General features: G+C 31.5%; 1 protein-coding gene across 1 annotated transcript in view; it reads left to right on the plus strand.

The window, feature by feature from the left end:
* The first annotated feature begins 1,070 nt into the window (after nt 1-1,070).
* LOC113516597 (dual oxidase maturation factor 2) overlaps nt 1,071-25,743 on the plus strand; it is a 78,656-nt gene continuing 53,983 nt past the window's right edge. Inside the window, exons 1-2 of the mRNA XM_052897531.1 lie at nt 1,071-1,249; nt 13,912-14,109. The gene's annotated coding sequence lies outside the window, so the exon portion shown is untranslated. The remainder of the gene's footprint in view (nt 1,250-13,911; nt 14,110-25,743) is intronic.

A 25,743-nucleotide genomic window follows, 5' to 3' on the forward strand; every position in this document is an offset into this window, starting at 1 on the left:
TCAAACAAACAGATTACTAAAACGTATTCAGTCCCTTTGACACTAAACGATTGCCTTGTCCTATGAACGCCTGCAACATAAGAGATGTCAAGTCTGTATTGCCGATACTATAAAAACCTTAATATCTACGCTCTTTTAGAAGAACACCATAAATTGTTTAGGAACATTTCGACAGGTAATTTTATTATTACCATTATGTAAATTTTCTATAAATACTGCAAAATACATCACAACTTTATTATTGCCACAATACATAAGTAGTTACTTAACACCGATTTAGAGGACTTCCAAAGACTGTATATTTGAAATGAAAAGTAAATACTATCGTAAATATACGAATATGTATGTAGGTATAATTAATGCATTATCATTGAATTTACTTTCATGAATATTAAAATTAATTTTAAAAAAATCATAATTTGATTTTTATACATTTTTGTATCAAGTTTTCATATGAAAATTTCTAAATTGATTATATTTACGTATTCTAAGCAGAATATATTTTATGTATCAATAATAATATCATCTTTCCAATTTTTTTCTTCATAAGATCCATTCAAAGACTTCAAAGAATATTTAAAAAAAATTAGCCAAAACTGTTCAACTTTTTTGAGTTTTGCGCTTAACGACATCTTTAACGATTCAATTTTCTTTATATAGTTTATTTATCAGGTACATATTTCATTGAAGTATACTATATTCAAATTCTTAAATTTAGAACAAATGGCATTCAATTAATTCTAAATCTCTAAAAGCGTGTTTTACATACACAAAATAACATGTTCGTCTATGTCGAAAGAAATAAGATTGGTGTCGTCACCGTATACTAGATCTGAATTGGTACACAAAGTAGGCACCAAAATGTTTCGTACCATGCATTATTGATAGAACTGTGAAGTCTCGCTTATTGAACATCGTCGATAGATCGACAAGAAAGGTGGCATTTTCGCTTTACGAGTGAAAGGAAGAAATGACCGTTTGTCCCTTTCCATCACGCTTTCATTCCACTGTGGTTCAGCGGTATGGCGACGCTGCGTCAGCGCAGGTGAGCGCGGGTTAGTTTTCAGTGATCACGCGTCGACGGCGCTCTCTGCCGGCGACCTCCGACTTTCGTAACCGCAACTCATTTCCTTGTGCTAGTGGTGTGAAACGACGGACTTCCTTCTTCTTCCGCCGGAAGTCCGCCATTCGTGTAATGTGCTGTAAGCTGTCTAAATAAGGATACATCTGGTGCGGTCGACAACGACAGGTGAATACTTTGAACTGCATCTACGGTGACTACCGGGGGTCGGACGAGTACACGCGGCGGCCCCAGGTTGTCATCCTTGTCCTCAATTAAAACTATTTACGGCGTTTCTTATACGAATCGCACCTATATTATAATATATAATTTGTACGTAACAACAAATCATAACGCCGTTAATAATATTGTACATATCAGCTTTATTTGATAAAAATTCTCGTGAACATACACATTGAGTGACTACATATAATTAAATTACAAATAATGGCATTACTAATATTTTTTATGACACATATACAGGGATCGACAGAAGCTATTATAGATACGTAATAATTTTATATTGTAAAACTTAAATATGTATTAAGTATATTACCTTAATTTTGCTTACTAGATTGAATTTCATTTTTGTCATTAAATTAGTATTAATTTGGGCAATCCCCATTGCTTACACTAGATGAATTTTGAAACAACCTGTATAAAGTAACAAAAGTGTATATAAACGTGACAAAAACAACAAAAATTATGAGCAGAACTATTTCATAGTAGGTACTTACTTTGTGTAATGTTAAGAATTCTATTATTAAGACTGTGTGGAAAACAGTAAAAAGATATTAACTTATTCACATTTAGATCAACACACAAAACGCACAATACATTAGCTATTAGTACAAAGTAACTAACGGACGCAATTATTTTGCAAGCTACTCAAATTACACGAAACAAAGTATACATTTTTAGGAAAATCATTCCGGACTGAATGTATTGACAAACTCCATGATTTGTTTAAGTATATTTTATAATAAAAGACTGATCGAATTCAATAACTTTTCTATTACTTAAGTACATACAAAACTCAATATACATTTCAATTAAAAATATACATCGTTTTCATGAACGTGATTACACACGTAATTTACACACGCGTATTCCGCGAGAAAAGTGTAAGGAATTCTTAGACATTACATTTTACTTTTTATAAGCATATTGCAATGCATTTTTATAGGCATTTTTTCTACTAGAATAAAAATCTGCATTCTGCCATCCTTCTCCCTTAACATGATTGATTAAATTCCTCGTTACAACACTGTGTCCAATGAGTCGATTGGACAATTTATAATTTAATCTTGCTTGGTGCAACCACGTGGTCCGTGTCTTTGTCACTTTCGAAATAAAGACTACTGTCGTAACTATTTTATGCTTTACTCACGATAACAAGAGACAATAAATTATGTATGTTTCGTCATTGGATAACACTATATGTATCTACTATTTATTATATATATAAAAAATATCAGCACGACTAATCCCTGAAACCTAAAGTACTACACGACATGGCTAAAGGTGAGCTTATGGCCATATTTTGATTTAATTTGACATGTTAATATCAACTATAACCAGAAAATTGGTCTGAAATTTAACTTAATATACAAACTTTTATTTTTGGTCACATTCGAATTCATCTCATACTTGTATTATTAGAGACAAAAATTCAAAATAAAGAAGCAATCAGAAATTCCACTTGCTTGATAACTTTAACCATTATATTGTTGTAGAAAGTGAGTTTCCTTATTTGTAAACATTTACGCCAAATAGTACCAAACAAGACATACTTCACTATGAACGCTTCAATGGTCATGAATTTTTTGGCGTAACTTCAATAATACTTGGCATAAACAGATATATGCTACTTTTATCCCGGCCATCGATAAAATAGATATTCCGTAGAATAATAAAAAATTGTACATAAGCAAAACTATAAGTAATCACTAATATTAGATAAAATTATAGAATACTCGGTATTATTTATAGAGATGTGGTAACTAGTTGATACTCGGCATTAATATCTAAAAAGCAATAGTTAAATGCAAGCTGGTAACGCTTTGGTCATCTCATGATTTCTATACATCGCAGATTTCTATTTTAAATGGGAACTTAAAAAAAAGGAGATACAGAAATCCACCTTTACTTGTATATGTGTATGTTACACAATATTTTCCCTAATTCTGAACCAATTTCAATAATTCCTTCACATTATACAGTCAATAGGGTTTACTGTCGTGTGAATCTCATACAAATTTTGTTGTGCTTACATAATTGTCTATGAAACAAAATCTTTAATTGATGTTTAAGGAAAAATACAGACCTATATTCTGCCTTAAGTCCCAGACTAAAATACTTTGTGAAACCAAAAAACAAATATCTGGAACACACAGGCCGAGAAGTAACATCTTTACATTTTTTTATTTAATTCAAACTGCTCCTCCAAAGTCTTCGCGATAACTCAGTCATCAAAGCAATATGGCTATAACTGTTTAAACACATATATACACTACAGCATCACAGGCAGATATCAGGCAAATTAATTGACAATAATATCATATACGTGAAAATGTCATAAAGCATAAAAACAGACAATTCTATTTACACTCATAATAAAGCTGTAAGAATCGAAATTGATATTAGGATAAAAATAATCAGAAGCAAACGTTATATAAATAAATAAGTATAAATTAGCCCAATTCAGAAACTGTCAAGTGTTTTATGGAAATGAGCTTAGTGAATCATGAAACAAAGTATGCCTCTCGATTTAATGGATTCTTCAAAAAATAGATCTAGATAGTCTTCACCAATTTTTTTTTCTTTAACACCCAATTAAAATTCCGGAGCTGGGCACGGATCTGTTTTCGCAAGAAGAATATAACTTTGCTACACTAGGCTCGCCAAACGACTTAGTAATTGGTTCTTATAACATTGTAGAAATTAAAACCATTATTAACATATTGTATTCTTACTCGTTCAAAACATATAAAAATACTCTTATTTACAAAAACTTTGTTAGATATAGTATGCTTTTAGTAATGAATTATTTTTTAATACCACGCGGACGAGGTCACGTGCTTAACTAGTAAAAATAACTTTACTCCTACATTTCAAGCATGACTTGTTATTGCAAAAACACTACAAACAATGAATGTTGATTTGACAATTTCGCGTAGGTACCCGATTGCATTTACTTTCTTTCACATTAGAAAGCGTCTATCATCATTGAAAACAATACGCCAAACTGTAGGTCGATAAAAATTTCATTGTCCTACACGCTAAATTTCTGTGACTCTAATGTAGATACAAATAGTGACAAATAACTTTTTAAATTACTTCAAAAAGAGAAGGTTATTTATTTGCTTGTACTTTAGTGTGATTTTGATTATTCATTCAAACTGATTGAGATATGTTTATGCTGACCATTTCTATTTTACATTACATTAATTCTATTCAAATTTATTTCATAGTTGTTTTGTCAGAGAATTGCATTTAAACCATAGTCCACATAATTTAGCATGTACTTAAAATAAAACCTTAACACTTATCCTTCATCTGTTGATACATCAGATAAATATATTTTTTACAGTTTGTCTTGTTTCTTATGAAAAATTACAGTGGAAAAAGTAGAAACAGAAAGATACAAGAAATAGGAAACACATGAATAAAAAAGGCGAATCTTAGGAGTCAATCAATCAACCTTTGTATATTGTCTATAGATTAGACCATAAAATATTATTAACTTGCTCGCTTATATGGCTTGACCTACATGCTCGTATAGCCATGCATAAATATAGCTATGCAACCAGGACATAGCAGCATCTTATCGTTTGAACGCTGATTTAATAGTGGAATTCCGGTTTAATCCTACAGCGATTAAAAAGTTCTAACGGATACACCACAGATAATATTGTATATTCAGTATATCCGTTAGAATCATATCCACTAGACCTTGTATTTCTTAATTGTTCAAAATATGTTTTTCTTGCTTTTTATCAAATTTGTTGCGCATTCTGCTGTTCACACGTTAATACTCTTTACTATTTTTAATTTCACAATATTTTCTAACCAAAACGAGTTACAATGTACCTATAGAAAATTTAATTGTGACAATTCTAAGGATAATTGTTCAGTGATGATAATAATCCAATGAAATAAAACTTAAGTAATTTTTATTCGAGCGAGCGGACATTTTATTTCACTGGACAAAATGCTGTAACCCAATTAGTTCGGCTTGCTTAATCTATTTCCTATTCAAATGAACTCTTTTCACGAGTATTTACAACATTATCCGAGATTATTGTTCCACTTGACTCGACAACGAAGTAGGCATATTTCTGGTCCTTATTGCAACACCAATTGGCCACGTTACATCGGCGGTCTTGACATTTGTTCGATTTGCCATCCACATGAAATCTTGTTCGTTTCTCTCTGCGTTAGCCATAAATGTAATATAATTTCACAACATGAAAAATATTTTTCCTTATACGGAAAAATTATAGAAAATGCTGGTGTTATATTTTTGTGTAAGTTACGTGAATAGTTAGTATTATATAGAATAGTTACCATTTTATTTCTGCTATAAAGAAAGAAATACACTGTTCACTATCGAGCACTCAAGAAATCTTGTCAATTACAAATCACTAACATTACCTTGTACATAGTCTTCAGAGATTAAGGTTAGTCAAGCTACTACCATTAAAAAATGAAGTTTACAATGATTGACCGACTGCCCCAGGGAAAAATGCCTAGCTACATAATTAGATATACATAAACGGTTGATCATGTATGTGCACATTTTAATACTAGGTAGAATATAATAAATAAATAATATAATAAATATAAAATGTTACTTTCTCAAATCACATCGTTGTATCTCTTAATATATTATAAAAGTCAGCCGTGTACCCTACAAAAGCGACTTGTTTGCTTTTTAAATTTTAAGAACTATGAACTTTTACGTTATTTTTCTTTCTTCTTTCTTCTACCTTATAATGAAAATGAATATTTTACGAAAATTCATTTCTTTCATTTATTTCTTACCTTATTAAGTCACCTGATTATCATAAAATTTGGTAAATATATGAACTAAATTTTTAATATATTATATATAGACAAAGACATAGGCTATTTAAATATTTAGTCACGCAAATAAAGTCGCCAGAACAGTAGGTCTTATACAAATTATTAACTTATTACGAGCAATGCTTCTCTACATAAGACTTAACATGTTTTTTGTTATAGAGAAATCAAGATATCGGTAAATTCATAACAATTAAACATAATTTGCTGATAGTTTGCGAATCAACAATGTTGGTTTTCTTTGTTTCAATTGTCTACTAGCTAACACAAGCGCATGTAAACTTAACCATTGTTCAGAGTCGCCTCTCAAGTTCCCACCGATCCACAGATGCTGCATTTTGTGTTTTCGTTAACAATGTGTTACAGTTTCTCACGGTTACTTAAAATGCGCAGCTTATAGAAGTCAGCTCTTACACACTGCAATATTTGCATAGCTATTATTATGTTACTTAAAACATAAATATCTTTATTTCGTTCGTCCACGTGGCTCACGGATTTGGATGGCATCTGCCAAATATAGGATTGTTCATATGTGCAAAACTCTTGAGCATCACTACTTTCTCAAACAAATACAGTAGGCATATTATGTAAACGTATTGTTTTCGCAATACACAATAATCGAACATCGTCCGGCTCTGTTGCTGAGCAGCATATTGAGTGGTATCTAATTATAGGTATTTTGCTTATAAGTTAATTTTAACTTTTCAGTGTTGGTAATTTCTTCATACCATTAATACCTGTCTGTAATAATATTATATCTATTGAAGTTATTTGTTGAAAATCATGTTTAATTTAAAAATAAAAACTTATTTGTCTCTTTTTATTTCTTGGATATAGGTAATTAATTTTTCAAGTAGGTAGGTAATATTAATGTTAGTTTTACAGAAAAACAAAATTACGCCTGTTAATAATAAAAAAACGCTAATAACTGTAGAATAAATATTATATTCTTTTGTTAGGTTTAAGTAGATTTGGTAAAATCTTATTAATAAATGAAACTGACAAAATAAAAATGAGGAAATAAACAGCATGAAATCCATTTACTGCAGTCATAAATAATTTGTTTTCTGTGGACGAAATCGAATTCACGAATACTTAATAATATTATTTTATATAAACTAACTTTTACCAATGACTTTATCCTCCTGACCAGGTATGTTGATTGACCGGCACAAATAGTAGTCTTTTAGCCTTCTTTATCCCAAATAGTATACCCATACGTATCAAATTTTAGGACGTCAAGAGATAGCAAATACACTTACTTTCACATAATATTAGCAAAATACAAAGAATTTTATTTTTCATACAGTAGTTTTACAAAGCAGTAACTTTCGAGACGAGACGGAGACAGGGTGGTACCAAATTGCCAAACACTCGTTTGGTACCTGTAAAAGGTTAACGCATGCATTACTTAATACTTTATTTTTTATTTTTTTTAGTATTTTTAATTATCTAATTTAGATTTTTTATATTGCATTGTATGAATAGTTTATTTATAAGTTATTTTAGGCATCATTTTTGATTAATTTAAAATTACTGTTTTAAAAATTATGGTATTTTTGTGTTTTGCCAAAAAAGAAGGAGGATTTCAATATTTTTAATTTTGAAGTAAATATTGGGCATTTTTATGCAAATTTGAACAAGCTTTGTCAAGTTGTTGTCACATTTATTTATAGAAAAAGACTTGACGAATGGTCATAATGGTTGAGTATGGCCAAACTAACTAAACCAAATCTGGTCAAAGTTGGCTAACTTTGTTAATCGAGATTTGTATAAACCTCGATTTAGGTGATCAAACTTAGTTTAATTTAACCAAACTTTGCCCAAACTTTACTGAACTCGACTCGACAAAACTGAGTCGAGTTTAATCAAGTTCCAGTGTAATCACTTAAATCGAGATTGATATAGTTTAGCCAAGTTTGGCCCAATTTAGACAACTTTGATCTAGTTTCGTCCAGTTTGACCAAAATCGAATTTTGTATAGATTGGCCAAGTTCAGTCCAAATGGTCATGATTTGACCAGATGGTCAAGTTTAGCCAAAATTGATCATGCTTGAACAAGTCTTAGATAACACTTTGATTCAGTTTGATTTTCTTTTATTTTTTATCTTGGATTTAAATTTATTAATTTATAATCGACAATCCCAAATATTTTCGATATCCACAAATGAATAAAATTAAATTAAAATTAAATTGACATTCAATACGTTCCTTGCAAAAATCAAAACCAATCAAAATTTTAAATTCACAACACAAAATTATTCGGAAACAATACTCAAATCGATAATATCCTTGTTTTGAAGTTGTTTAAAAATAAATGCGACAACCCTTACGAAGAAAGTAGCATTACAATAGATTTCTATGAAACCACTGTGTGAAGACTCCTTAGGCTCCTTATACTGTGATACTAGTAAGAATTTATTCTCATAAAGTATTTAGAGCAATTGTTTATAATATTCTTAGATACAATAATATTATAAAAAACTAAAACTATATATAATATATAAATAATTACTCAGCGAGCTATAGAGAAGGCTATGCTAGGAATTTCTTTGCATGACAGAATCCGAAATGAGGATATGCCCAAAAGAACTAGTCAAATAAGCAAGCTAAGGTGACGATGGGCTGGTCACATAGCTCGAAGAACCGACAACCGATGGGGAAGAAAGATTCTTGAGTAGCGACTCCGTACGGGTAAACGCAGTGTAGAACAACCCCTACTAGATGGAGTGAAGACCTCAAATGCATAGGAGGGAGACAATGGATGCAGGTGGTTCAGAACTGTTACTTGTGGCAGTATATGGGAGAAGCCTATGTTGAACAATGAACAGATAATGACTACCATGCTGATATAAACAGACCCACTGTCTCAAACTGACATTGCATTTAAGTTTAGTACTCCCTACTTATATTATATATATACATATATATAATATTAGAAGATATATGTATATATAGATGTTATAAAGAATTTACCTACATAAATATCATTTTTTATATTAGTGTACCTCATTGTGCAATGATATAATACGACCTAAAAACAACTATAGAAGATTGGCTGAATGGATACATTTCAAAGTCGTAAAATTATTAATTAAAAAATAAGCTTTATAACAATAAAAGTGGTGGGGTTATATCGTAGTAGTGGTCAAAGAAGAATTTCGGGCAAGGCCACCGGTGATCGATGTTTGTGCGACCACTCTTGCGCAAGCTGCCGTCGCCGCCCCGCACCACGAGACGTAGTGAGGACGTCATCGTGTTTGCATTTTCGTTTTCCTTGTGTTTACTTTCATGCATGTTAATATGGACGTCCTTCTATAAATACACTCGATATATCGCTTGGCTAACAATTATCCATTCTTTACATATGTTTACGCTATATCCAATATTAAGCAGGGGCGGGCAGAATCGAACTTGAAGTAAAACGTAAAAAATCGTCATCATATAAGCCGTCCATTGCTGAATATGGGCCTCTCCCTACTGGAGGGTTTTGCCAATAGTCGCCACGGTTGACAGGCGGATTGGCAACCGCACTGGTAATATTTGGTACAACTTTGTTACAACGTTTTGTTTATACAACTTTGGTAATGTTTTAAGAGGGACGCTGTGTCCATCCCTCTACTATTAAGCGCCTTTGTCGCCTCTTACGACACCCACGACAAGGAAGGGGTGGTCCATTCTATTTCAGGGCCACACTACGATACGTATTTGTACTGAATAGTCACTAAAGATTTGAAAATTATAGTAGTAGTAGTAGGGTAATTACACTGTAACTAATGCAAAATAATATTAGTGCAAGCATCAGTTGGGTAACTTGAATTGTTAATATAAACACTGCATAAAATTAAGAGATATATATTAAGCTTAGAAAAAGACACTTCATTTTCAGTTACATTTAATCTTTTAACATACCACTTATCCAATTAGCGATTTATAAATGTACAAGTCATTAAATATATACGAATAGAGTATGAATATTATTAGAGAGGACGTTAGAATCAACATACACCTTAGATGTTTATTATCAAGTCGTGACAAAGCACGTAACGCACGACCCCGATCGGGGGTCCATTAGTGTAATGGTAATGAGTAATTATAGGTGGTTTGAATCGATTGTAGAAACATCGAGCGATCGCCTCGGGTCCTGCCTGCTTGGCTCCAAACGAAGGTCATCTTGCAACAGCCCACGCAAATATCTGCATCTACTAACCAATGCTAATGAATAATTTTCATTACCTTTTCTTATCATAATAATCCTTACTTTTATTATAAATGTTTGTTACAACTTGATATCCTAACGGCTCAATCAATCATCATTGTATTTGGTATACTAGTAGAGTAGGATGATAAAAGACATAAACTGCTTTTTATTTCCATCACTATAAATAATAATGGAACTGTCCGGCAATTTTTATAGTTGGGATATTTTTTTATAAAATGGCATATTTTTTTAGTAATTATAATAATAAATTATTTGCTAGAAATTTAGTCAATATATATCCTCTTTTTATTAAGAGGAATAATAATACATATAAAATTTTCATAAATAAATTTTTATTCTAATTTTATGAATATAGTATTTATTTTATGCACTGTTATTACCATAAAAAGATACGAAAAGATTCTTTACTAAATGCCAAGTATAAAACATAATTTAATTTTTTTCTCTATCTATAAATATCCTTATTAGTAATATAAATGTAAAAGTGAATTTTTTTAATTTTTTTTTTTGTTTATTTGTTTAATTTTTATCTCTTAACGCTTCAATGGAAATTGGTATATAGTATAGACATATACCAAATTTTATAGTGATTGTAGGGTATATATCTATGGGAAAAGAAAGGGATTGTTAGTAATGAAATCAAAAAGCTCATTGCTAGCAATATACCCTGCCAGGTCCTCCTGAAAACCTTTAGTTAATTCTCGTAGAATTCGAAATGATGAATAAATTAATCTGTATTCATCCTGACATCATCATCTCTTACTGGTGCCCCATCAGCGTATGCTGATAGCTCAAGCGTGGTTATCATTTCATTTTAGTCGATAAAAAAAATACCAATGTATCCCTATCACGCGGAGGAAGGTGCGTGTAAAAGCTAGTATGTCATGTCATAAATGCAACACGTGATAAGTAACTACCTACAATCCATAATGTATGAGCTACCTGCATGAAAATATTTGTTTGAATGACACAGTAAAAAAATATAATATACATTAGATTCTTCAAAAAGGGCGTAATAATGTTTCTTAAGGAGCGGTAACGCGCACGTGATGACACTTCTTTATTGCAGGTGTTCATACTCGTACATACAAAGGTGTTAAAATTGACTCCATTTATTGAGCGCTTGCGCCCGATCGGAATCACTGCGTATGAACAACTGATTTCATAAACAATAGCAATGCGCAAGTTTTACACTAAAAATAATAACCGTTACAGAATCAATCATTATGAATGAATTTCATATACAAAACTCATTCGATTTCATACGACGAAACAAACGTATCTTAGTAGTTTTTCTTCGTTTCGGGCATTTGTTTTATAACTGACCCTAATTATACCTGCAAGGTATTTCACAGCCATAATAAATTTAATTATATAAAAAATCACGCTAAGAGCAACTTGAAAATCGGTTAAATAGGTTCCGTAGCTAATATACTTTTAACTTTGTCTCTCAGACCTCTAATAATAAAGTGAACGATATACGTGAATAAGAATAAGATGAATTAAATCAGGAGATTTAACCAATCTTTTAGAGGAGCTATTTATTTAATATATATTTTATATAAATTAAATTCTCTTTTTAACGATATCTTATCACTAATTAAATTTAAATTTAAATTACTTATCAATAATTAAAAACGTTGTTTCCTTTAGATAAATAGACAAATACTTTTTTAAGAGTTACCTTCTATTTCTTTCTGAAATGAGTCCTAAAAATCGAACATAATTCACAAAAATTATGGCTTAGGTAAATAAAGTGTTTGCTACATTGCTACGCATTTTTATTTACAATGTCTACTTATAATTTCATTATCCATTCACCAATTATATTTTTCACTAGTATTACTGTATCCCGCGGTTTTTCCCGCGTGAAACAGTATATGAAGAACCTTGTCTGCTTTATTTACTCATACCATAAAGGCTTACACATTTGTCCAGGTGACCCTAAATTAGAAGATTGTTGTATATGATTGTGTCGATAGAACACAAATTATTCATGTTGCTTTCTTTTTGTATCTCAACTACTAGAAATGGCTAATGCATTAGCGAACGTGTAAAACTGAAAGCGTCACAAAAGCGCGTATGTACTTATTTACATGAGTGATATTGAAAGCTTCATTAATTTTTAATACAGAAATCTAATATTTCTAATATATTTTATTTCCGATATCATATTAAATCGTATCAAGTATTCTGTCGTAGGTTTTCCGTTGTAAAGAGTTTCAAATTAAGTATAAATTACATTGCCTATTTAATTGGTATGACCCTGTACGAATAAGAGACACGTATTTCCGTGTTTTTGAAATGTCAAATTTATATCATCATCATAATATCTATCCACTGAGCCACCTACATCCCTACAATGTGTTTGAGGTCGTCACTTCATCTAATGGAGGATGGTCCTACACTACGTTTGCGCGTACAGATTCACTACACAAGAACCTTTGTGTGTGTATATATATATATATATATATATATATATATCCATGTTCACGTTAATCTAGATTACAATCAAGTTAATTTAGATTACAACATGAACGAAGTCGCGAAGTTAGCAAGTATACAGTAATTGATGATTTATATCTCACGTACATCTATTTATCTCACTGTAAGTAGTAATCCAGCTACAAATTCCATATAAATAGAAGATAATCTGTAATTAAGGTTCAAGAATCACATGAAAACCTCTTCCTCCTTTCATTTTAATAGGGGAATCAGATAAAGAGGTGAAGCTATGAGCAGGTTTAAAGAGATAACATAAGTTTAGAGTTACCTAACTTGATAATAATATTAAGTATTACATATTTCACATGGAAATAAGTAATTGATAATTAAACTATTTTTAGAAGCTTTATTAAAACAAATTGTAGAATGCACAATTTTACTTATTTAAGAAGTTAAAATGTTTAAATTTCGTCGATTTAGTCATCGAACGCTATGTGAATAATGACCGTGTCATCATTCCAGTTTCATTGGAATTACATCACCATACGACTTTGTAGTAAGAATAATTAAATATCTTTAAGTCAACTCTCTCACACCTTTCACGCACTAAATATAATTAGAATTTCGAATAAGGCGATGAGAGATATGTTGACTTCTACTGTTGTGGTGAACTTACTATCCGACATCTACCTCGACAAAATGTGGGCAGTCGAGTATATCGCTGGAAACTAAAATCCCTATATTAGTATCCTATGTGGCAGAAGGTGGGCCTACCGCCGCCATTCGGATTTATTATTATTATAGATATTTTCCATCACCGGAGAGTACACATAAAGCTTTTGGTATAGGCCAAACTCGAACTAACGTCCTTTGCAGTCAATCGACATAGTACTATTTGGTCCGTGTGGATTTTAGAAGTAGGAAAACCAATAGAAAAGAAGGGCAAAGGGATTGTTAATAATGGGTTCTAACAGCCTTGTTGCTAGCAGTGTACCTTGTCATTTCCACGCGGTTCTCCCTGGAAACTATATTACTGAGCCACAACACTCATGTGTAAAATTTAATGAAAATCGTTATTAATTCATCTTTTCTATTACAGGCACTGCTGAGGTGGGAAATGGTCATGTAACTGGCACTTCGTGGTATCTTTATGTGTGACTTAGTGTATATGCAAAACTGTTGTGTACACGCTAGTCGTGCGTCAATTGTGAAATGAAGAGTGAAACGCAACGGTGACTTTACATAAAGACGTGGAAATGAAAAGAGAAAAGTACAAGATTCCCTCCTCCGAACTCAGGTGAGAATCTTCCAATGTTTATTTACATTATAAATAAGCGGAACGGCCAGAGCACTCGCACATAAATAATTAACTGTAACCAAACGGTCTTAATATGCAGTAAACTGCTTATTACGTTTGCATATTCTAGATGTAAAGGTTACGAAATGTTGCCCGTAGCATTTTAAGACTCTCGTTTGAACTTCTTGGGTTACACAACAGTGAAGTACAAAGGCTTACACCCCATGACGAATGGCAGGCAACGCACGAGTAAATAGAAACCACAAAGACAATAGTTGCAGGTACATAATACAATAAGTCGGATGATGTAAAATTGTTTGCATGTCAGGCACAGTGCAATACACCACTCGTAAATGATATTATGAAGTGATATTATTATAATACGACTACGACTTCATATGTATTACATGTGGAAACTTAAGCTAAAACAAGCACCCAACTGGCTTTGTCATAACTTATATTTCCTTCCGATTTTTTTTTTTATTCTATTATTGTTTTCTTATTTGTATATTTATATTTTTGGTTGCGTTTTGTATGTATATATTTTTTGTAATAAACTTCTTCGTAACGAAATCTTAATATAAATGTGCAAACACCAAAAAAATTCCTTAAATATTACTAACCAAATGAATTCTATTAGGTTGACAACGATAATATGCCTCACGTCAAATCTTTTATTTTCTTTTGCATACAACAAATATATTATATAGGTATTTCTACATATCTACTACAAAGAATTCAGCAACTTTCCAACAATTAATAAAGCCACACTGTAGAACATGACATAAAACAGATAAAATGTGGACAATTATGCTTAACTACGCAATACGTAATCCAGCAAAATTTAATTACTGAAATGAGGCATACGGATGAATCAGATAAAGAGCAAAGATTCGACCAAAACCCAGTGTGCCAGTGCGCCACTTATCTGCCAGTGGCAGCTGATTTCGTGATGATATAATGGCGGCGGGTCGCGGGCCGCGGGCCGCGGTCGCTTGTGACGTAAAACTTAGTAAGGCTCCGGTGAAAGTGTCAATGGACCCTGACATCGAGCCGCGGTCGGACCGCCTCAACATACACGCATCTGACCAAAAACAAATATTAAATCAATCGTATTATCGATGAATCGGAAAATGTATATACAATATGTTACGTATCTCTATCTTCTTTAGAAGAATTGTATCGTGTATGACGATATATGATAGAAATTAATAGTTTCACAGTACACAAAACCTTTGACTCAATATTTTATTAGACATTTTAGGTTGTAACTAAACTATAACGAATCTTAAATTGGTAGCACATCGTGTTTCAGCAAAAACAAAATTCTTAGTTTTAATTTTTCATTTAACCGGTTCCCATTGCGGTCAACATACAAGTACACACAATCGAGTAATAATAAATCGCGAATAAGTATTCATTACCATTCAAAATCGGAAATGGTTTTTGAATGTCACTGTGAAACTCGCCACGAATCGTGATGGGTATTATCTCGTCAATTATTTTATGCAATCCCGGTAACAAATCATGAAAATGGCGGTACGAAGAAAGTTTGCTTTCTACCGAAGATGTTACTCAACCGTTGTCGCGAGTGTAGCAAGGTCGTTATTGTTGATGCCTCTTTGTTTTTTACTAGAGAACTGAGAGCCGCTGTGGTCATGACCGTAAATGTTAATGATAATCGTCAAATCAAGGTGCGTGAGGAAACATGACGGATGTTCTGCGTTTTATTCAAGTTTACCGGTGTTCAGAAATGAATTTAATAATGTCTATTCTTTATGTTATAATTCGGTGCTCATGCTCCGTATCTTATATTCAAATCCGAAATAAATTACTGTATATGATACTTCACTGGGAAAAAGTTTTGGTTTAAAGATTTGATAAAAAGACCATAACAAGAGATTTATACTAAAAGCATTTTACATTCTTATTGATGCATTATTTTACGGAAAGAGACCTGTGGGCTTACTTTAGAAATAATTTCCTATAAATCGATGTTGGAACTGAAACGTTTCACATTCTCGAATTGCAATACTAGCCACATAATGGTTCCATATTGATTCTGATAGATGCATATTATTGCAACTTGCTAATGCAAACTTTTGCGAACCGATCCCAATTTGAACTTAATTCCTAATTGTTATTTTATGAATGCAGCACAAAATTGTTATTGGCAATATAAATAAGTTAAATTAATATCAATATAAGATTCAAGAGTATACCTGCAGATCCAATCCTAGAGCGGACATCAGACAATTCGTGCTCATGAGCACGAATTTCTTTTTCAAACTAATAATAAAGAGAGTATTTTTTTAAATAATTAAAAACATTTTTACTGATTTTTGACACTCGTTCACCTATAAAAATCATTTGTGTATTTTATTAACAAAAAAACTAAGCCGAGACGGGTCGCTAGTCTGTAATTTTATAATTGCAAGTATCTGATATTTGATGTATGAATACGAGTATAATAAATTACATATTTCTAAGAAATAAATTACAAAGAAAAGTTAACTGTACAAAAAGTAGATACGATTCGCACTTAATTCGCATCAGTCATGACCGTTTTAAGCGCAAAGCGGAACGCACTGCCAATGCCATCAAATGCAGGCCGAACGCTTCATATTACACATGAATATAATTTAAATAAACACTGATTTCATGCTGAAATTAGCTGTTACATTTCAGATTGCGATATGCCTACAAATATTTTTGTATGCTTTGGCGGCAATTTAAAACGAATTTACGATTATAACAGGTATTCGTCGTCATTGTTATTGTTATCAATCGATATAAATATAGATACAGAAATAGTATCACTACAATATATATTTTTTTATAATAAAGATTAAATTAATTTTGATAATACTTTCTGCAATCAATTAGTATTAGGATTTATTTGCATTTTGATCCTATCTAATCAAATTTTGTTACGATTCAAATTGCTGTTATTTTCGAACTACAGCTGACTGTGTTGTATGAACGAAATTAAACCATACTCCGTAGGACCTTATTGATATATTCAATTTGGTTAGCAAATAGTGCGCTCACACGTAATATAAGCGTAAATTTATTTTTTCTTACGCAAGTCTGAACAGCAAACATGCTAAAGCTACTTGGTGGAAAATGGTAATCCATTTTCCAACAGCACTATATTCTAAATTGTGACGCTCATACATTTCCATTCTTGAAAATAAAGATGTTACACCCCCATGCCCTATAAATTCACCACCATAATCCAACCCTACCAAACCGAAACATAGGTACCTACTTGTTTAGTGGCAGAAACATGAGTAAGATAAAACAGATAGTGCAGACGATATGCAATTGGTTTTACATTACTTATTTCTTCACTATAGATATTAATATGGAGATATCTTCATAGTACGAATATCCGTTTATGTTTGTATCATTAGGAAACATTAACAAATTAATAAAGCATTATTATGCGTAGCCATAACATGCACTGTAATCGAGCCCAATAGTGAACACGTAATTTGAGTCCGGAAATTATGTTATAATAATAGTAAGGTGCCACCACGATGAACATGACTGAACCTAGCGTGCCACGGCCGGCTAGGACGACTCACCTCGGCGCACGCGCACACCGCGGACAGCCGGTCACTGCTGCGCAGGAAGCAATCATCATTACGCTTCTCAATATTACTAGTCAGTAATACAATCACGTATAGTTATCCATATTAATTTGATACGCCATCATCTTAGACTTTAAAATGTTTGATCGCAAATACGTACGAGTACGTTCTCCATTACCGTCCCTTGAACTATAAAGGTCATTACGTCATGCTAATTATAATATGTCATGAACCATTAATGTACAAATATATCCAGCATTTTCGGCGAGAAATGTAACTATCACCTATTTTTTAGATATTCTACTAATTTTTCTTCTAATGTGAAAGCTTGTAAAGTTGTTTATGTTAATATTTAATGTCCGGATTACGTTAAAAAACTTTATAATTACACTTTATGAAATTAAATACCTACATAGACCATAGAAATATTAAAAAAAAAAATCTCGTTGCAAAGGGCGAATAATGAGCATTTATAAAAATTTTCTTAAAATATTTTACAGCCATAGCTTAAAGAAAAAAACATGTACTTCCTCATGTAATTAATCATTCAATCAACACTTCCACATATCATCAATTTTAATGACTTTTTCAATAGAATTCCTAATTAACGTAATTCTAAAAAAGTTTACAGGTGACTAATAATGTAATTTATGGAGGTCCACTTTATTCGGGACAAGGATCGATTGTAAAAATTTATAATTATTTTTCACTAAAGACTACATGGGGTTCTTAAAAAAAACATGATAAAGTTTCTTAAGGATCGACAACGAGCGCGTGACAACCCTGGTGTGTATAGGCATTCACACCATCAAACAGGCCGTATGTTTGTTTGGCACCAGAATAGCATAAAAAAGTATTATTTATTTCTTTCTCAATGTTATTTATTTACAGTAAATCTTGCTCTGTGGTTCCGGCATAGAATAGACCACCCCTTTCTTTCCCGTGAGTGTCGTAAGAGGCGACTAAGGTAGTTTAATGGTCGAGGGATGGGCAGCAGCGGCCCAACGCGGTTGCCAAGTATGGCATCTACTGGCAAACTCCGTCTTATGGGGAAGGGTATGTTTAACAATAGACAGTTAAAGACTGATATTATTATTTATTTACATTTTATTATTATTATTTATTAATGAAACACAAGAAATATACAACATGAGTATACTGGACCCCGCACTAGGCGAACCTATATCGCGGGAGTCCATAAGAAATTACAAAGAGACAGTGTTTTACAAATATATCAGTTTACAGAAAGGACGATGATAACAGTAAATGTGTTAGTTTTTTTTTTTATTCAACTTAGAATGGCAAACAAGTTGTCGACCCACCTGATGGAAAGTGGTAACCGTCACCTATAGACATGAGCAGTACCATGGACATAACAGAGTATACTGTTTCGCCCATAATACCCCCCCACGCGTTGCCATTCCTGAGGACTCAGGTATTATTCCTCTGTACAATTGCTGTCATTCACACCATACTACAACGCACAGTGTTAATATAAAGTAAGTAGGTACCTAATAAATAATACCGAGTCATGACGTATTTCCCATACAGCAGCACGGGCACAATTATATTCTTATGTAACTGTGGCATATTTCGAGAAGAAAGCGTTCGCGAAACACTCACGAGAAATACGTTAATCACAGCGTAAGTATTTTATAAATACTTAAGTTACGATTATAAACTACTGTTAAGAAATGTTTATAAAAAAAGTTGAAGCGTTAAGAAACTCATATGCATTTCAGGTTAGGTCTAACTGGGATATTGGAACATAGCATATTTAGTTTTTTTTTCCTTCTTTATTCTACACTAACGCTATATTATGAGTCTAATTACCATTCAAAAGACAGATAAACAGCATCGTAAATATGAATAAGCATTTGATTAGTTCGATTCTTTATTTTACGGCAATTATTATAAATATCATTACTAATTTATTCCGAAATATAAAAAAAAAAATATGACAAGAGAGTAAACATATATGTAATAGGCAGTACACGTGTTTTAAATGTCTCTCGTAACCCTCTAGGTTACCTGAACTTTTATTAAAATTGTTGGTATTTTTCTTGAATTCTATTAAGAGTAATATTTTCGTGCGTATTACGAATATGTATATATACATACTTATATATATGTAAATGTATAGACCCCTTATGTATTTTTTACTTATTGTACAGACATCGTTTAGTTACAATTTTATTATATAAGTAAGATTTAAAAAACTTTAACGACCAAATCTGAATGAGGTGCAAAAGATGGGTTTCTATTAATCAACCTTTAATATGAACCGTGAATCACTGTTCACCATCTTAGAGTCTAATAGTAAATAGTTTGATAATTTCGTTACAATCATCCTAATTTAAATTTGTGTGTGCTCTATATGAAACAAATGTAAAATAACGGTGACAATTAAAATTGTCAAAACTTGCAAAAATTTACTTTGAAAATGTGTAGATACAACAATCGAGGTTTTTTTTTTGGGAATTTTGTCACATACATTTATTGGCATATACATACATAGATACCAACGTATGACTTTGTGAATACGTTGGGAAATTTAAAACGTCACACTGCGCAATATTTTCTAGAAGCCTGACAAAATGTCCGAGGCGAACAGGCGAACACACCTTACACACATGACATTCCTACGCATTATTACATTGTGGCTATACCTGTCCTACGCAAAGGTCGAGCGCGGAAGTAACATCGATCACCTATTCATTATCTACTTCTTACCTACAAACCATTAAATACCTACTGCCTATTTGTTTTTACATAATCCCACTTACACACATAGCATACATGTAGTAATATTGGTATTGTTGTTAATTACCTTTTCAAATGTCGTGACTAAAAGTGATAAAACCTCACTACGCCCATGACATAATAATTTACTTTGTTGAGAGTTAAAAGAAGCCGTCAATTTTTCTTCTTTGGTAGGTAGGTATATTTACCTATTGCATATTCTGTTGTGTCCACATTTGTCGTGCGCCAGTAAGAAAATCTATTTTATGTAAATTACCACTAATAGCAAGATGCACAGATTAATACTAGTAAATGGGTACTTTTTCTTTAGATCACTAATCTATTATTGTGCTAGCTATTATTATCATTACATATTAAATAAAAGACTTGATGTTCAGGTAGTCCTAAAAATAAAAATATATATCTTATATATGCCGACTACGATATAATGTATCTTCTGACTACCTATATAGGGTACCTATAACATTATCAACTACTTCCATATAAATTTCAAGAAGTTAGATATTTCTTAGTAAATGCGTAGATTATAAAATAAATAAATTATTCAAAAAGTCAAATTCACTAACACAGTAACCTCCCTCACAATAACAGAATTTAATAATACATAATAACAAAATTAGACAACAAAACTTCAACTAGATTTCTACTTCAATTATCTTCATTTGATTTAAACCCGCTTCAAAATTAAGCTTTGCATAATTATACCACAGATTTTCTCTTTTAGGCGACACTATATAACCACAGAAAATTCGTAAATAAATTAATTATATTGTTAATTAATTAATTGTGTTATGTATTGTTTAATAAATTGTTTACATTGCATGAACGTACATCATTACAATGTTCTAACCCTTTTATATAAAGACAATATTAATTTCACTGATTTTTCAATATTAATATTATAAATTTTAATATGTACCTATAATATAGATATTCGCATCGTGACATAATTTCTGTGTTACGTATAGTTCATGAATAAACACTTTGTTGTTTAAACTGACGTCGATGTGGTCAATACCACTCAAATACCACCGCCCACTTGGCGAAAACCCCAAACATCCGCGATACAACAATAGCCTATTGATGAATCGGTAAAATTCTTGCGAAAAACAATGACCATTTAGAGACACTCAAGTTTGCGACAATGCATCATACAAGGCTCAATTCAGAAACTTATTAGATATTCTACTGTTGAAAGAGAAATACATTACATTTTTATTAAATAGTAAATAGAAATCAATCTTATGTACTTAATCTATAGTCGCATGTTCGATTTATAAAAATAAAAAAATCAATATAGTGTATTTACTTATTTGTGCGTAAACATTCTTGGTACTTTATCTTTTTTTATATTTTTTTAATATAGCACAAAAAAAATTATGACTATATTATACGATTTTAAAGATGATGTTTCAAGTATACATAATAATCAACTTTATTCTCATAAATCAATCGATCGGTTTTAATGAAATTTTGTTAATGTGTATTGTTTGCTTCATTTTTAAATGAATTTGATATTTTTACCCGATTTTACTTTTAAGTGGCTACAAGCGGGCAAAGTTTATGTCGGGTCAGCAAGTTAACTTATAAAATAAATAGTGATTGAAATTGCTTAAAACAAACCCATTCGTCTCTTCGGCATGATCACATGGATTCGTGGGAGAAACTCGCATGCACACTTGCGCAATGCATTCCGCACGCTTCACACATGCGATTGTTTGCACTTTCTTTGTACTGACACATGACTACGCAAACTATTGCTTATGTGCTCAGATTGGCAAATTGCACTGATCTATTTGTATTTGTAAACTGGTCAAGTACATGTGATGTTGCCCTCGATAAAACCTATGAATGAAATCCAAGTAGTATTAAAGTATATTTATTTTATTGGTTTCGCTGTATGAATAATAAGATAATTTTTTTTATAAGGTAACTCAGATTAAAATAAATGTACATATTATGTACTGAATATGAATGAAATAAATGGCTCAAGTGAAGATAAAGAATAAGATTATCGTCACATACCGGATTCATTTTTTCTTATCGTGATAAAAACTGTTCTAACTCTCAAGTTGGAGCAAACAATACACATTTATAAAATTTTATTAAAATCGGTTGTATGGTTTCAGAAATTAGTGTAAACTAACATTGTGATACGAGATTCTTATATTATTAAGATATTCGATTTAACTGAATATGTAATTCGATAAGTCACATATAGAATACATTTTTGTCTATCTATATAACTATCATATACATGCATTTATCTTAGAAACCTCTCTAAGTGTAAAATTTAAGAAAGGACGTGAAAAGTACATTATTTAATCTCATTTCGATATTTATTCAATTACATAATAATTATTAGAATAGTTATAATGTTATCATCGCACACACATAGTTAAAAAGTGATCAGTGGTTTATTATATAGTTTATTTATCACTAGTAAATAAAAAGTTGGCACAAAGATCAAATACACCTAGTTGTAAACACCTAATTTTAAGAGGGGGTCAATTTTTAAAAACATTTATTCCAGCATAATGTAAAAAGAATAAAATTAAATACAAATAATACAAAAAAAAACTTGATATTACAGATAATACAGAAAACTCATATGGTAAATACCTGAATATACAGGCCGTGTAGTATAGGCCACCCCTTTCTTTCCCGTGAGACACTCACGGGAAGGGTAGGGGTGGCCTAAGAGGCATAAGAGTGACATAAGAGGCGACTAAGGGAGAGCGAGGAGCAAACACAACTTCTTAACAGCAAGATGAACTGGGTTATCTAACACAAAAGCTCAATGACTTTATTTGTATCTAACTGATCCAAAAACGTTTTATCTGTCCAAATTCCATTTTTTCCACGGATTACATTTTAAAACAATTAACCAAATTGCTGTATCCGTTCTCAAATATACTTATCATAACGAAATATCTATATATCAACATCTTTATAAAATGTACTTATTCATATATCTTGATATTACATTGAGTATATACATAAGTCTCTTAATAATTTATCTTTATATCGATTACAAAAAAAGCAATTTATCATAAACATGGGTTGTTATTAATTAGCAATTAATTGAATACAACACAATTGCAAAAGTATGCATAAATTAATTTACATAAATTGGTTTATGATCAACCAATAATTATTATGGGAAAACTAACTAAACATGGTTGGATGGCGACCCGTGTAATCGTGACGTGTTCGCGCGTGACCGCCGTGCCACTGCTGGTGTACCAGAATCGACTATATCATTATCAAACCGGTATAAACATTACAAATACAGTCCCACAGTTGTAATCATAAAAGTTACCTAATCGTATATTTTGGAAAACATTTAAATTCTTTAATACATGCATTTAAATAGCTAATTACCGTTTTCTTTTCCATACTTTTCTTTAATAGACATCACGTTGTGCTTTTCTTTACTTGCGGTTTGCAATATCCCACAGTTTGTTATTTAAGTAAACTAAAAATATTACTTACTCTGTGTATAAGACTATCAACTGCAGGTAGAGGAGGAAAAGCAATTGTTAATAATAAAATCTATATATTAAAATTTACGGAATGATGTAACCATTTCAGCTACATATATGCGTATTATCTGCCAGTTGTTATCAGGGCTTCATCCACGCGGAATCCGTTGTCTTTTATTTCTAAAACAATATTGAAAATTTATTTCTTAGGAAATGCCTATGCCATAAAAGGAATCTAAACCATATATATATATATATATATATATATATATATATATATATATATATATATATATATATATATATACGAGTATATATATATACAAAATTTATTAAGGGATTGCTGATTTAGATCATCATCATCATTCCCTCCCTCATAGACCGCCATAAGGACAGTCCTTAGCCACTGCAGCCACTGGCTCCCTGCAATGCATTTGAAGTCGTCACTCCATTCAGTCCTACACTGCGTTTTCCCGTAAATGTTCACCGTTCAAGAACCTTTCTTCCCCGTCGATTGTCGGTTCTTCAAGCCAAGTGACCAACCCATTGCCATTTCAGCTTGCTTATCCTTCTGATTTAGATAATTCCGATAATTGTTCATATTTTACTTATTATTGAGTATTTGTTAATCTTTGTTAATTTTATTACCCACTACATTAGTGAATAATCACGACCATTCCGACGATTGCACACCAACAATGTAAATCACATACTCGTGCGATCTAAATAGCTACAACAAAATACGCAAATGCTCTACAGACTGCAGCTATTCACAACAGGACTGTTGCAACCGAATGCATAAATCAACATAATAAACCGCAACTGCTAGGAAACGGAACTTACTGATCGTTGCAATAATAATAAATTCCTTCTCCCACTACTTTGTTACGAAACTTAATTTATTTATTTATATTAATAGAGATAATGGTAAGATAATATGTTGTGTATGGCTCCAAAAGTCTACAAAAATATTCCAGAGCAATACAAATTATTAAACATAGATTTGTTCAAGAAAATTTGAAGAAAATGTTAACGGACAAATGTTACTAAAATATTAATTAATTTTTAAATGACAAATTTTAATAAAACATACTTATATTTATAATTATATAGACATTACTCTCTGTTTGAATGCTATTAAAATTTTTGAACATTTACAGTTAGTACTTAAATTTTTGCATTTATTATCATTATATATTATGCAATGTTTCTTTTTGTAATGCTACAGTTAGCCAAACAAAAAATTTGCATGCTAATCTTGGCAAAACATATTGAAATTATAATATAATTAAAATACCCAGTATGTGCCTACTATACATATGTTTGCGCAAATAAAATCATCTTTATGTTACGTAAGACCAATATTTCCTTTACAACACGACCATGTTCAGTTTTATTGAGAGGAAGGATATTGGAAAAATATTTCTAATAACACAACTGTCTGTCAATTGGACTATAAGGAAAGCAATATTTCCCCATAAGACCCTATATGTTCGGGTTTGCGTTGATTAGTCGATTAGTCTACTCTTATAAAATGGGAAAAAATATGTTTTGTGATAGATAATTAGTTTTTACATACCAGTGTAACAGAATATGTAGGTTATAATATACTAATACTTAGCCACCAAAGAGAAACTACATTATTTATCTGATATACTAAGGTACTATTATCTCTTATTATCAAACGCCTAAATATAATCTTAACTTAACATTACAATACAATACAATTGTTAAATGAATCATAAATATTTATTAACAATAATTAATTTTCTTTCATCAATTTTGTGTGC

Source organism: Galleria mellonella, unplaced genomic scaffold (genome assembly GCF_026898425.1).
Source record: "Galleria mellonella isolate WM207_F2 unplaced genomic scaffold, CSIRO_AGI_GalMel_v1 utg36, whole genome shotgun sequence".
Classification (NCBI taxonomy): Eukaryota; Metazoa; Arthropoda; class Insecta; order Lepidoptera; family Pyralidae; genus Galleria; species Galleria mellonella.